Genomic DNA, 14,788 nt, shown 5'->3' on the forward strand with positions numbered 1-14,788 from the left:
GAGCAACGTCAGGATGAGGGGACAAGTACTGAATGAGGTGCCCTGGATTCAGTACTGAATACAGTAAGAAGTTTAACAACACCAGGTTAAAGTCCAACAGGTTTATTTGGTAGCAAAAGCCACACAAGCTTTCGAGGCTCTGAGCCCCTTCTTCAGGTGAGTGGGAATTCTGTTCACAAACAGAACTTATAAGACACAGACTCAATTTACATGAATAATGGTTGGAATGCGAATACTTACAACTAATCCACCTGAAGAAGGGGCTCAGAGCCTCGAAAGCTTGTGTGGCTTTTGCTACCAAATAAACCTGTTGGACTTTAACCTGGTGTTGTTAAACTTCTTACTGTGTTTACCCCAGTCCAACGCCGGCATCTCCACATCTTCAGTACTGAAACCACTGTTGTTTCTATTTTATATTGACTTGGACACAGGAACTCAGTGCAATTTGATTAAACTTGCTAATGGTGCCAAACTCAGTGGTACATTCATAGACATTGGAAGTCAATATGGTGAGCTATTTTCAAGAAAACTCACAATTGTACTTCACAACTCTGTTAATGGGGGCTGCACCGCAGGTTCCATGTTTCAGTGGACTGCAGTTCTTAGCAGAGTTCAGACACAATTGCACGGGTTTGAACTCTCCTCTCCCAAAGCCTTTGCAGAGTGCTTCCCAAGAAACTTTGTCGGTTGATGATGCTAAGAAAGAAACCTTTGTTTGTGTGCAGGTTCTGGAGGGCAGTAATTGCAGAGCTCACCATCTGAGACTTCAGCTGGCTCTTCAGCACCCCATTCTGCTCTTCTGTTTCCATCTCTTGCATTCTGTGCTTAACTTAGTGCACTCTTCTCAACAAGATGATGATGTAGTGGCATTGTCACTGGAATATTAACCCAGAGACCCAGAGTAATACTGTGGGGACCTGAGTTCAAATCCCTTCGCAGCAGATGGTGAAATTTGAATTCATTAAAATTCTGGAATTAAAAGTCTACTGATGACCATGAAACCATTGTTGATTGCTGTCAAAACCCATCTGGTTCACTAATGTCCCTTATGGGAGGAAATTTGTCGTTCTTACCTACATGTGATCTGGCCTACACGTGACTCTTAAATAACCCAGCAACCACTCAGTTACAACTAGGGATGGTCAATAAATACTGGCCCAGCCAGTGACGCCAACATCCAATGAATAAAAAAGACTATTTCCTTTGCTGGTGCTTGTTGCAGGCAGAGTAAGTGCTACTGTGTGTTGTGACATTGGGGGGATGGCTTTTTGCTGGGCAGTTTATGGAAGTCTATGAAGACAGCTGTAGGATATCAGGACGCTGAAATCAAACACTTGCATGGTGTAACATGACGACCCATGTCACATTAAGAAATTATTGAGAATCTGAGTATATTAAAATTTACAAGATAGAAGAATAAGCATGAATGATGAGTACAAACATGCGGGCATATAAGATACTCCCCACCAAGTGACTCATTATATACGACCCACATATGTTAACTCCTTTGAATCTAGTTAAGGGTTCACGGTTGGATGGGCCAGCTTTCCCATCACTTTGTTACCTACAATAACAAACATTTCATTAAAGTGTCACAAGATTTACGAGCCCTGAAATGTTCAGAACACTCAATCTAAGGGGCTGTTGGAACATTGTGCACTATGCAAAGTAGATTGTCCGATTGCCAAACCTCTGATTCAACATTATGGCTGAAATATTAATCACTATGTTTACAATTAAGAGTCTTTTTTAATATTGTGATGAAATCTTTTTTTTTCCATTTGCGTATTTATTACGTTTGTCTTTGATTTCTATTGCAGATACTGAATAAGGAAAATTGAGACATTAAAATACATTACTTTGCATGCATTAGGGATTCTTTCTGCACATTGGCAGCTATTCTGTCTACCTGGCCAGTAGCTATATGTGGGAGTTCACTGTGTACCAGCTGACTGATGTGTTTCCCTACGTTATAACAGTGACTGCTACATGAAATGGTTTGTCTCTACAGGGCGCAAGAAACAATATTTTTCACTGTGTCCCAATACATGTGACAATAATAAATCAAATCAAACACCTCACAAAGTACCTCATCAGCTGTAATGTGCTTTGGGATACCCTGAGAGTGGGGTGCTGTGGTATAAATGCAAGCTCTTTCATATTTACATTCATAAATATTAGCGCCTGGCACCACTTCATATGTGAACAAAAAGGCATAACATACTGTTTTCTTGAAAGGACAGAAGGAGATCCCTTCAAACGACTCTAATGTTTCTTCTCACCACCCATCCATAAACAGAAAGGCACTTTGATTTGTTTCCCTCTTTATAAGCTCATCACCAACTCTTTATTTCCCAACCCCTCGGTTTTTGTGTGATCCAACCTTTACAAATAAACCCGCAGCAAGCCCAGGGTAGGATGAACTCAAAAAGTTTATTTATTGCACACATTTGAAAACCAGGAAAAGGAGGTCCTCAACGTCCCCCTCTACATTTATAAAGAGAGGGACAGATAAGAGAAAAAGATACACACACCACAGAGAAAATAAATATTGGTTCACGTGAGTACCCGAGTCCAGAATCAAAGTCCCACAAGGAGATGATGACCGAGTGCTGTTATCACTAAATCATTAATCAGAAACTCAGCGAATGACTCAGGTTCGAATCCCGCCATGGCAGACGGTGGAATTCTAATTCAATAAAAATAATCTGGAATTAAGGATCTACTGATGACCATCAAACCATTGTCGATTGTCGGAAAAACCCATCTGGTTCACTAATATCCTTTAGGGAAGGAAATCTGCCTTCCTCACCCAGTCTGGTCTACATACGACTCCAGAGCCACAGCAATGTGGTTGACTCTCAACTGCTTGGGCAACTAGGGATAGGCAATAAATGCTGGCCCAGCCAGCGATGTCCATGTCCCATGAATGGATCAAAAAAATTCTTTCACAGAGGTCAACGAGCTGAAAATGGGGCTGACTTCACAAGGTGAAATAGGCACACACAGATGAATCAGTTTGTACGCAATGGTACAGAACTTTCAGCAGGGGTAGGGTAGATGGGGCCAGTTGTCCAGCCAGGCCAAAGCTGTGGCCTGCGAGTCAGATATTAGAGCAGCAGATTGGAGCTTGCAGCTCAGGAAGGCAACATTAACTTGATTAACAAGCTAGAGCCTTAGACAATGTGACTGTACCTCTTCCCAAAGTCTTCAACAAAGGATGTTTATGCAGTGTCTGTAAATTTGCTTCTGTTCCAGGCTGATAATGCCACAGCCATTTTGAGTTGAAAGATGTGTTACTTGTTGAGGATCTGGTATTTGTGAAATCATCGTCTTTGTCAACTCCCTGATTCTGCTGCAAATGGCCTTCCTGCAGCTTCCTTTTAAGTTGGGCTGTGCTGTCTCCAGGTGGTCTGTTAGTAGCTCCTCAGAAATAACGAGGTGCGAAATATCAGAAACTGCAAGAGGCTTCTTTTGTTCTGTAGATATTTCCCTCCGTTATCCTTGAGTGGGCCTACTCTTTCTCTTGCTACCCTCTTGCTCCTAATATATGCATAAGAAGCCTTGGGATTCTTCTTGATCCTGTTTGCTAAAGATATTGCATGGTCCCTTTTAGCTCTCCTAATTCCATGTTTAAGTTCCTTCCTGTGCCACCACAGACAAACCCAGCCGTCTGAGTGGTCTTTGACAACCAAAAGGTTCAATTTAAATTTAACAAGTTGCATTGGGTATATACACATTTATAAAAATATAACATTAGGATCTATTCCATCACAGTTTTAAAATCTATTATTGTTTAGTCTAATAAAGGTTACCATGGCACTGTGGCACAGTGGTTAGCACTGTTGCCTCACAGCTCCAGGGACTTGGGTTCGATTTCTGGCTTGGGTCACTGCCTGTGTGGAGTTTGCACATTCTCCCTGTGTCTGCGTGGGTTTCCTCCGGGTGCTCTGGTGTCCTCCCACAGTCCAAAGATGTGTGGGTTAGGTTGATTAGCCATGATAAATTGCCCCTTAGTGTCCTGGGATGGGTAGGTTAGAGAGATTAGGGGGAAAATATGTGGGGTTACGGGGATAGGTCCTGGATGGGATTGTTCTGTCCTAGATTACTGAGAGAGACAAGAGATGAAATTGCTGGGCTTCTAACAGAAATCTTTGTTTCTTCATTGGACACAGGTGAGGTCCCAGAGAATTGGAGGATAGCAAATGTGGTCCCGTTATTTATGAAGGGTAGCAAGGATAACCCGGGTAATTTTAGGCCAGTGATCTTGACATCCTTGGTAGGGAAATTGTTGGAGAAGATTCTTAGAGATAGGATCTATACACATTTAGAACTGAATAGTCTCATTAGCGATAGACAACATGGTTTTGTACGAGGGAGGTCATGCCTCACAAATTTGGTTGAGTTTTTTGAGGAGGTGACAAAAATGATTGACGAGGGAAGGGCCGTGGATGTCGTCTACATGGATTTTAGTAAAGCATTTGACAAGGTCCCTCATGGCAGGCTGGTGCAAAAGGTTAAATCTCACGGGATCAAAGGTGAACTAGCTAGATGGGTACAGAACTGGCTTGGCCATAGAAGACAGAGGGTAGCAGTGGAGGGGTCTTTTTCTGATTGAAGGTCTGTAACTAGTGGTGTTCCGCAGGGCTCTGTACTGGGACCTCTGCTGTTTGTGATATATATAAATGATTTGGAAGAAGATGTAGCTGGTCTGATTAGTAAGTTTGCGGACGACACAAAGATTGCTGGAGTTGCGGATAGTGATGAACATTGTCAGAGAATACAGCAGGATATAGGTAGGCTGGAAAATTGGACGGAGAAATGGCAGATGGAATTTAATCTAGATAAATGCAAAGTGATGCATTTTGGTAGATCTAATGCAGGGGGGAGCTATACAATAAATGGCAGAACCATCAGGAGTATAGACACACAGAGGGATCTGGGTGTGCAAGTCCACAGATTCTTAAAGCACAGGTGGAAAAGGTGGTGAAGAAGGCATATGGCAGTTGGCATGCTTGCATTGAGTATAAAAGTTGGCATATGATGTTGCAGTTATATAGAACGTTGGTTAGGCCACATTTGGAATACTGCATCCAGTTCTGGTCACCACACTACCAGAAGGACGAGGGGGCTTTGGAGAGAGTGCAGAAAAGGTTTACCAGGATGTTGCCTAGTATGGAGGATATTAGCTATGAGGAGATTGGGCGGGGATCCTGGATTCAGGATTCAATCCTGGACCGGGGAGCGGCACGGGCTTGGAGGGCCGAAGGGCCTGTTCCTGTGCTGTATTGTTCTTTGTTCTTTGTTTGTTCTGAGTAAACTAGGGTTGTTCTCCCTGGAAAGACGAAGGTTGAGGGGCGACCTAATAGAAGTTTATAAAATTATGAAGGGCATAGATAGGGTGAACAGTTGGAAGCTTTTACCCAGGTCAGAAATGACAAACACAAGGGGTCACAAGTTCAAGGTAACCCCCAAGGTTCAATACAGATATGCGGGGGACGTATTTTACACAGAGTGTGGTGGGGGCCTGGAATGCATTACCAAGCAAGGTGGTTAAGGCAGACACACTAGGATCATTTAAGGCTTATCTAGATAGCCACATGAGCAGACTGGGAATAGAGGGATACAAACGGATGGTCTCATAAGAACATAAGAACATAAGAAATAGGAGCAGGAGTAGGCCATCTGGCCCCTCGAGCCTGCCCCGCCATTCAATAAGATCATGGCTGATCTGAAGTGGATCAGTTCCACTTACTCAACTGATCCCTTTAACCCCTAATTCCCTTACCGATCATGAATCCATCTATCCGTGATTTAAACATATTCAGCGAGGTAGCCTCCACCACTTCAGTGGGCAGAGAATTCCAGAGATTCACCACCCTCTGAGAGAAGAAGTTCCTCCTCAACTCTGTCCTAAACTGACCCCCCCCTTTATTTTGAGGCTGTGCCCTCTAGTTCTAGCTTCCTTTCTAAGTGGAAAGAATCTCTCCACCTCTCCCTATCCAGCCCCTTCATTATCTTATAGGTCTCTATAAGATCCCCCCTCAGCCTTCTAAATTCCAACGAGTACAAACCCAATCTGCTCAGTCTCTCCTCATAATCAACACCCCTCATCTCTGGTATCAACCTGGTGAACCTTCTCTGCACTCCCTCCAAGGCCAATATATCCTTCTGCAAATAAGGGGACCAATACTGCACACAGTATTCCAGCTGCGGCCTCACCAATGCCCTGTACAGATGCAGCAAGACATCTCTGCTTTTATATTCTATCCCCCTTGCGATATAGGCCAACATCCCATTTGCCTTCTTGATCACCTGCTGCACCTGCAGACTGGGTTTTTGCGTCTCATGCACAAGGACCCCCAGGTCCCTTTGCACAGTAGCATGTTGTAATTTTTTTCCATTTAGATAATAATCCAATTTGCTATTATTTCCTCCAAAGTGAATAACCTTGCATTTGTCAACGTTATACTCCATCTGCCAGATCCTCGCCCACTCACTCAGCCTGTCCAAATCTCTCTACAGACCTTCTACGCCCTCCACACAATTCACTTTTCCACTTATCTTTGTGTCGTCTGCAAACTTTGTTACCCTACACTCAGTCCCCTCCTCCAGATCGTCTATATAAATGGTAAATAGTTGAGGCCCCAGTACTGATCCCTGCGGCACGCCACTAGTTACCATCTGCCAACCAGAAAAGCACCCATTTATTCCAACTCTCTGCTTCCTGTTGGATAGCCAATCCCCAATCCACGCTAACACCCTACCCCCAACTCCATGTGACCCAATCTTCTTCAGCAACCTTTTGTGAGCCATCTTATCAAACGCCTTTTGGAAATCCAAAAACACCGCATCCACCGGTTCCCCTCCGTCAACTGCACTAGTCACATCTTCATAAAAATCCAACAAGTTCGTCAAGCACGACTTTCCCATCATGAATTCATGCTGCATCTGCTTAATCGAACCATTCTTATCCAGATGGCCTGCTATTTCTTCTTCAATGATGGATTCCAGCATTTTCCCAACTACAGACGTTAAGCTAACCGGCCTGTAGTTACTCGCCTTTTGTCTATTTCCTTTTTTAAACAGCGGCGTAACATTAGCCATTTTCCAATCCGCTGGCACTACCCCAGAATCCAACGAATTTTGATAAATAACCACTAACGCATCCGCTATTACCTCTGACATTTCTTTCAGTACCCTGGGATGCATTCCATCCGGGCCCGGGGACTTGTCCACCTTTTGTCCCATTAGTCTACCAAGCACTGCCTCCCTGGTAACATTAATTGTATTGAGTACCTGTCCTCCTACCAACCCTCTATCGTTAATATTCGGTAAACTATTTGTGTCTTCCACCGTGAAGACCGACACAAAAAACTTATTTAAAGTTTCAGCCATTTCCTCATTTCCCACTATTAAATCCCCCCTCTCGTCCTCCAAGGGTCCAACATTCACTCTTGCCACTCTATTCCTTTTTATATATTTGTAAAAGCTTTTACTATCATTTTTTATATTTAGAGCTAGCCTAGCTTCATAACCTATCTTTCCTTTCTTTATCGCTTTCTTAGTCGTTCTTTGTTGTTTCTTAAAGTTTTCCCAATCTTCCGATTCTCCACTATTTTTGGCCACTCTGTACGCATCGGTCTTTAATTTAATACTCTCCTTAATTTCCTTCGTTATCCACGGCTGGTTATCCCTTTTCTTACAGTCCTTCTTTAGGAACAGTCTCGTTAGGAACACATGATCGGTGCAGGCTTGGAGGGCCGAAGGGCCTGTTCCTGTGCTGTATTGTTCTTTGTTCTTTGTTGTCGATAGGCTGAATGGCCTCCTTCTGCACTGTAGGGATTTTATGATGTAGTTGCTAATGGATCCTGAACTGATCAACTGCTGCCCACTAAAATCAGGCAACTTTTGAATTCTCCTGGTGTAGCCCTGCAGTATGTTTTATGCATGAACATTGCATTTGTGTAATTCATTAAGTTGTTTCCCATTAACACAGGGGGTCAAACTCATCACCAATTCAGTGCAATCTAGAAAGGTATCAAATTTGTTCCTTAGTCTGTACTGATACAAATCAGGCTGTAACACTGCTTAATTGTCCTCAATGCCCGAGGATAGTGAATGCAACACTGAACCAGGACCCCATTCCTGATCACACTTAAGTTAAGTTTAAGTTTAAAGTTTATTTATTAGTGTTACAAGTAGGCTTACATTAACACTGCAATGAAGTTACTGTGAAAATCCCCAAGTCGCCACACTCCGGCGCCTCTTCGGGTACACTGAGGGAGAATTTAGCACGGCCAATGCACCAAACCAGTACATCTTTCGGACTGTGGGAGGAAACTGGAGCACCCAGAGGAAACCTATGCAGACACCAGGAGAACGTGCAGACTCCACACAGACAGTGACCTTAAGTGCCCCTTTTGGAAAATACCAATGAGTGGGTGTTCACCGAGATCAAATTTGGGTCAGTGATGCCCCTTTAGTCACCAGTCTGCTGTTTACTAATTAACTTCATACATATAGAATGGCGAATTGACCAAGGTGCTGGAAGGTCGTTGGTGGCATTATAAGCAGAACCAGTCTGAGTCAGTGGGACGTGAAAGAGCTTTGTCAACATGACTTACATGTGATTTATCATCTGTTTCCTGTCTAATCGATTCCCGTTGCTTGTACAATGTTTCCTTCCTCCTTTCACAGTTTCCTGCTGCAAGTTCTGGTATCACTCCTTGATTAATCTTCCTCCTCGTCTTCCCCCTGCAATGACCTCTGACTGATTTCATATGAATTACACTGAGGTAATCCACAGTGTGCTTTACAAAACCTGTCGATGAGTCACCAAGTAACCATGGGAAAAGGAAAAGACCAGCTGTGAGAAACCAGCGGACAAGATTATAAAATGAGTCTATGTGATTAACTAGGGACAATTGCTCTGTGAGATTAACAGTAAAACATGGAGTGACAGGGTTGGATCCAGCAAAACTCACGCAGCTGCTAGAATTTAAATAGAAATTAAAATGTACACCACAGAGGAGTAGTGAAGACATTAGACAAATGCTATTGCTCTATGTGATGACCCCAATGAGTTCCAAGGGGATTCTCTAATTGATCTCCCTGGGATCGTTGAATACGAGTTCCCTTGGAACAGGCAATTGCCTATCCAGGTGCAATTCTTACCTAAGCCCTTTGCAAGGCAGACACCAGGAAGGGTCTGCAGAACTATTGGCCTGGATGGGACTTACGCATGTATACCACGCAGTAGTGATTTTACTTTATGATTTGCAATAAACACTGTTCCTTTCCAGTCAGCGTCCTGAGTTATTAAACTCTATTAAAGCTTTGGCATCAGTCCTATACAAAACTCTTTGTGACACTGGTCTTGAGAGTGTACCAGTGCACTCCTTTTAAAACAACATGTGAAGTTGCAACTGCATTTGATTTTAATTTGGATTAAATTCCCTTTACCTGGTTCACTGCTGTACAAAGCAGTAAGAAAAAAATCAGGGCTCAAGCATCTCTTCCAGCAGATTCCACCTAGGTGGGACTATCGCAAAGCAGCAGACACTAGACAAGAAATAAGATAATGCCAGGTTTCAGTCCTGCTAGATTCTAGAATATCTTGTTTAGGACCAAAAGCCTCCTGTCCACTCCAACTATGGTGCCCTATATCAGTAAGTAGTCTCACAACACCAGGTTAAAGTCCAACCTGTTGGACTTTAACCTGGTGTTGTGAGACTGCTTACTGTGCCTACTCCAGTCCAACGCTGGCAACTCCACATCGTGCCCTGTATCAAAAGCGAAGTGCTTTTTTTTTTTAAAATATCTTTCTAGGAACAATGTGCACATTTTACTTTTTCGCGTGCTCCAAAATTTGGCCGTCACATGAACTAGGCTGGTATACAGTATTGTCAGAGTGCTGCACTGTCAGAGGTGTCATGTCTTTCAGATGATACATCAAACCAAAGCTCCTTTTGCCCTCTCAAGTGGATGTAAAAAAGACCACGTCACTATTCAAAGAGGAGCTGTCCAGATATTTGAACCATGATTCATCCTTAAAGCAACATCACTAAAAATCAGGTTAACTGGTGATTTACCTGACTGCTGTTTGCGAGCACTCTTCATGTTTTGAACCAAACACTAATGGGTTTTGATGTATTTCTTCCTAAAATAGACATTGGGTGGAATCTTACGGCTGTTCAAGCTGGCAGGATTTTCTGGTCATAGTGCAGTGAACATAGGTTTGGCTAGGCGCCAAATTCTCTGTCCTTGCTGCAGCAGCAGCTGGGAGTGAACACACGGTAAGATTGTGCCCATGATAGCAAATGTTGCCTTGGCTCAGTTGTAGAGTGCAATTGATTCAGTCAGGAGTTCCAGATTCAAACTTATTGGCGACCTTGAGCATATTGTACAGGTTGCCAGCTCAGTGCAGTACTGTATTGCTGCTGAAGGTGCCAAATTTTGAATAGGATATCAAACAACAATTCTCACTTTCTCATCAGATAAAAGGTCCCATGGAACTGTACGGAGATTTCCCAATTGACATTTATCCTTCAACCAACATCACCCAGAAACAGGTAAACCAGCCATTTACCTCATTACCTTTCCAAATTATAACAGCGACAACCCTTCAGAATGAATCCGTCACCTGGGAAGTGCTTTGGAAATTTACTTTTTCAGATATGGTCAGCTACAAAAAGAAGCGCCAAAAATGAAACAAGACAAAATAAAATTATGATGCAAATGGGGACAGATAAAGAAGTATCAGAATTGTATGACACAAAACAGAAACCACTACAAAAACCACAGTCCTGCAACACCAACCAGTACATTTGCAGGAAATTGCATTAATTCTGCAGGAAATGCAGAGAACTACCATGGAAGTTATTTCACGATGAAGAACATAGTCCATAACAACGGCAATCAAACCAGATTAATTTTGTCCATCTAAAACTCCTGTTTGTCACCAAACTCAACGCATAATCACACACCAAATTAGATCGGACAATTAGGTAAACAGTACAAAATAGATTATGGATTCAGGCCACAAAATTGGGGTGTTTACATCAGAATGTGTATCACCTCGTGTTCTGGCCTAGTTCTGTTACCTGTTTTTGATGATCAGTAGGTGATCCCTTCAAAGAGAACTGGTAGGAGTTTTTTAAAAATTAACTCAGCAATTGATTGCAGGTAACCGAAGCAGTGTCACATTACAGGTTGGATTTTCTTGGAGTCAGGGAGACTCCGTGGAGGGTTCGCAATGGCAGGACCAGATTCAGAAGTCCCACCACCATTCTTGGTGTTTCCGATACTGAAGGACATGTAAAAGGGGAATGGGTCACAAAGCCCACATGCAGCATTTACCAATCATCCAAGCCATTTGAAGAGATAAGAGAGAACAGAAAGTCATGATTTTCACTGTCAAACGATGCTGAGATCACTGTGTGTGTGTTCCATGACTTGGTACTAGATTATATGAATGGCTTTGGAGACCTGAGGCAAAGAATTCTAAGCCTTACACAGAGCAATGAGAGATATCACATTCAAAGCTGAATTGGCCTTTGAAATAGAGGCTAGTGTGGGGAAGGAGGGTAAGATGGCTGGAAAAGAGCAAGGGCACATCTGCAGGGGCTCCCCTTTATCATTTCTTGCCTTGTAAACCAAGTGAGCAACATTTCAGATTGCCAGTCTCATTGGGTATGCAGGGTGTTATCCAATGAAGGAATGAAGTGTAATGACTTCAGTCAGGCCATTGAGGTTAGCCTATTGGAATATGAACTCCCTGATTAAGGAGTCAATTGAGGGGCCAATCAGGGAGTCTTTTCCTTGTATTTAACCGGGAGTTTCAGTTCCTCTGGCACTCCCAAAGGTAGATGGCTGACAGCACTCTGTGTCCTGTTGTTGGAATTGTAAATAAAAGGATTCTGGAGAAGAGACTTCCGCCTCTGAAGACTTATTACAGGAAGGTTCAAGAAATGGGCACAGGACCCTCACATATGTGACATGGAGAGTAAAGGGGAAGACAGCAGCAGGCAGCTAGAACCATGCCCCATTGACATGAGGTGGGCAGCACAGCCCCCCAGTCAGAAAAGCAAGAAGGGCAAGGGTGAGGTATCACCCTGAGTGAGGGGTGTGCCACAAGAGGGAGAGCTTCCTCGAAATGTTCGAAAGAAAGTGTTGACAAAGGCTTAGAACCCCTCAGGAAATGGTGAGAGAAGGTTGAGCCAAGTTGGAGGCAGACCTCACATCTCATGTGCCCACTCAGCTGACAATTATGGTGGCTCTCAACTTAATGCAGCCAGACTTTTCTGGGGGCTCTGCTGCAGACCACCACAGCATCTCTCCATTAGCTACCCACAAGAGTGACCGGATATCCTCTTTGCTAAGGTAGGGGAGCACTTTAACCTTCCACAAATGATGGAGACTCTGAGACAAAGAGCACTGGGGTTTGTATCAATAACTGGCACTCAACAAGTGATAGATTGCACACACATCACCATCACAGAAGGCTCACAGATATATGAATGGAACTCTCCTCATTTAATCAATGTGCAGCTTGTGTGTGACCACAATAAGATTTTCCTCCACATCTGCACACAATTCTCTGGAAGTTGCTATGGCTCGTTCATCTGAAGGAGTCAGACATGCCTCATCTTTTAAGTTTAAAGTTTATTTATTAGTGTCACAAATAGGCTTATATTAACATTGCAATGAAGTTACTGAGAAAATCACTGAGTCGCCACACTCCGGGGCCTGTGGAGAGAATTTGAGGGGGAATTTAGCATAGCCAATGCACCTAACCAGCATGTCTTTCAGACTGTGGGAGGAAACTGGAGCACCTGGAGGAAACCCATGCAGACACGGGGGGAATGTGTAAACTCCACACGGACAGTGACCCAAGCTGGGAATTGAACCCAGGGCCCTGTCACTGTGAGGCAGCACTGCTAACCATTGCGCCACCATGCCACCTTTTCAAGCTGATAGTTCAATTTCATGGCGAGCCAAATGACAAAAGTTACCCATTGAGGAGGTGGTTTCTGGGTCCAATGAACCCTAATGGCAGTCCCCTTTGAGCCAGGGAATTCATTGAGCAGGCCTTTGACCATTTAAGAATGTGTTTCCGATGCCTCTCATTTTATAAGTTCACCCCTAAGCTCCAGAGAAAAAAGTCCCAGCCTTTCCTTATAACTCAAACTATCAAGTCCCGGTAGCATCCTAGTAAGTCTTTTCTGCACTCTTTCTAGTTTAATAATATCCTTTCTATAATAGGGTGACCAGAACTGCACACAGTATTCCAAGTGTGGCCTTACAAAAGTCTTGTACAACCTCAACAAGACGTCCCAACTCCTGTACATGCAGGATCCAGAGCCTGGTGAAGAATACTGCTCTTCGGAGGAAGAGATGGTACAGGAGACCGAACCATCTGCCTCAAATGAAGATGTAACTGAGGAGGACGAGCACGAGGGAAAAATTAAGGGAATTGAGGGTGGGGACAGCATCCAACTGTCTTGAGGGCCTGACCAGGTGATGCCCTTATGACAAAGGGGAATGCGAATGTTTTGTGGAGGCTGTCAAATAGATAGTGAAGGAGTAAGCTAGTCACTAACTGAGGCCTGGCCTCTATGTCAAAAGTGCTGCTGTGCAATGACAGTTAAGCCTCAGGATGTGCCATAACATGGAAACAACAACAGAAATGCTGCGACTCAAGACTGAGCAGCAAGAAGTAATCTTATCACCACACAGGTGCCAGGCAATGGCCTTTTCCAACATGAGAGAACCGAACCATCTTCCCCTGATGTTCAACTTCACTGAATCGGTCACCATCAACATCCTCCCTCCAACGCTGACACACAGTGGCGACTGTGTGAAGACGCATGGTAGCAAATCCCACAGTCCCTTTGAAACTGCAAGCCCTACCATGTACGAGGACGAGGGTAGCAGATACCTGGGAACTCCACCAACTGCAAATTCCCAACCAAGCCCCACACCATGCTGACTTGGAACTATGTCCCATTCCTTCAATGTCGCTGGGTCATAATCCTGGGACTCCTTTCCTCAGAGCACTGTGGATGTACATACACAACACAGACACCAATGCTCAAGATGGTGCCTCATCAGCACCTTCTCAAGGGCATTTAGGGCTCGGCAATAAATGTTGACCTGTCCATCAACCCTCAAATCCTAGGGCTGACTGCCATCAGCAGTGGACATTTCAATGACACCCAACTGGACTATGACGGACATGTAGGCTTCACCTTCACAACTGTCAGGTGACTGAGGGATGGATGTCTGGGACAATACTCATTAGAATTCAGAAGAATGAGGGGAGATCTTATAGAAACATATAAGATTATGAAGAGAATAGATAAGATAGAAGCAGGGAGGTTGTTTCCACTGGCAGTTGAAACTAGAACTAGGGGGCAGGGCCTCAAAATAAGGGGGAGCAGATTTAGGACTGAGTTGAGGAGGAACTTCTTCACCCAAAGGGTAGTGAATCTGTGGAATTCCCTGCCCAGTGAAGCAGTTGATGCTACCTCATTGAATGGTTTTAAGGCAAGGATAGATAAATTTTTGAACAGTAAAGGATTTAAAGGTTATGGTGAGCGGGCGGGTAACTGGACCTGAATCCACGAAAAGATCAGCCATGATCTTATTGAATGGCGGAGCAGGCTTGAGGGGCCAGATGGCCTACTCCTGCTCCTAGTTCTTAGGTCTTATGCTCTTATGGTTGCCGTCTTCAGTGACACTGATAAGATAATGTACACAAGAATATCATTTACATTCGGCCATC

The sequence above is a fragment of the Mustelus asterias genome, chromosome 19 (assembly GCF_964213995.1).
Source record: "Mustelus asterias chromosome 19, sMusAst1.hap1.1, whole genome shotgun sequence".
In the NCBI taxonomy this organism is placed as follows: domain Eukaryota; kingdom Metazoa; phylum Chordata; class Chondrichthyes; order Carcharhiniformes; family Triakidae; genus Mustelus; species Mustelus asterias.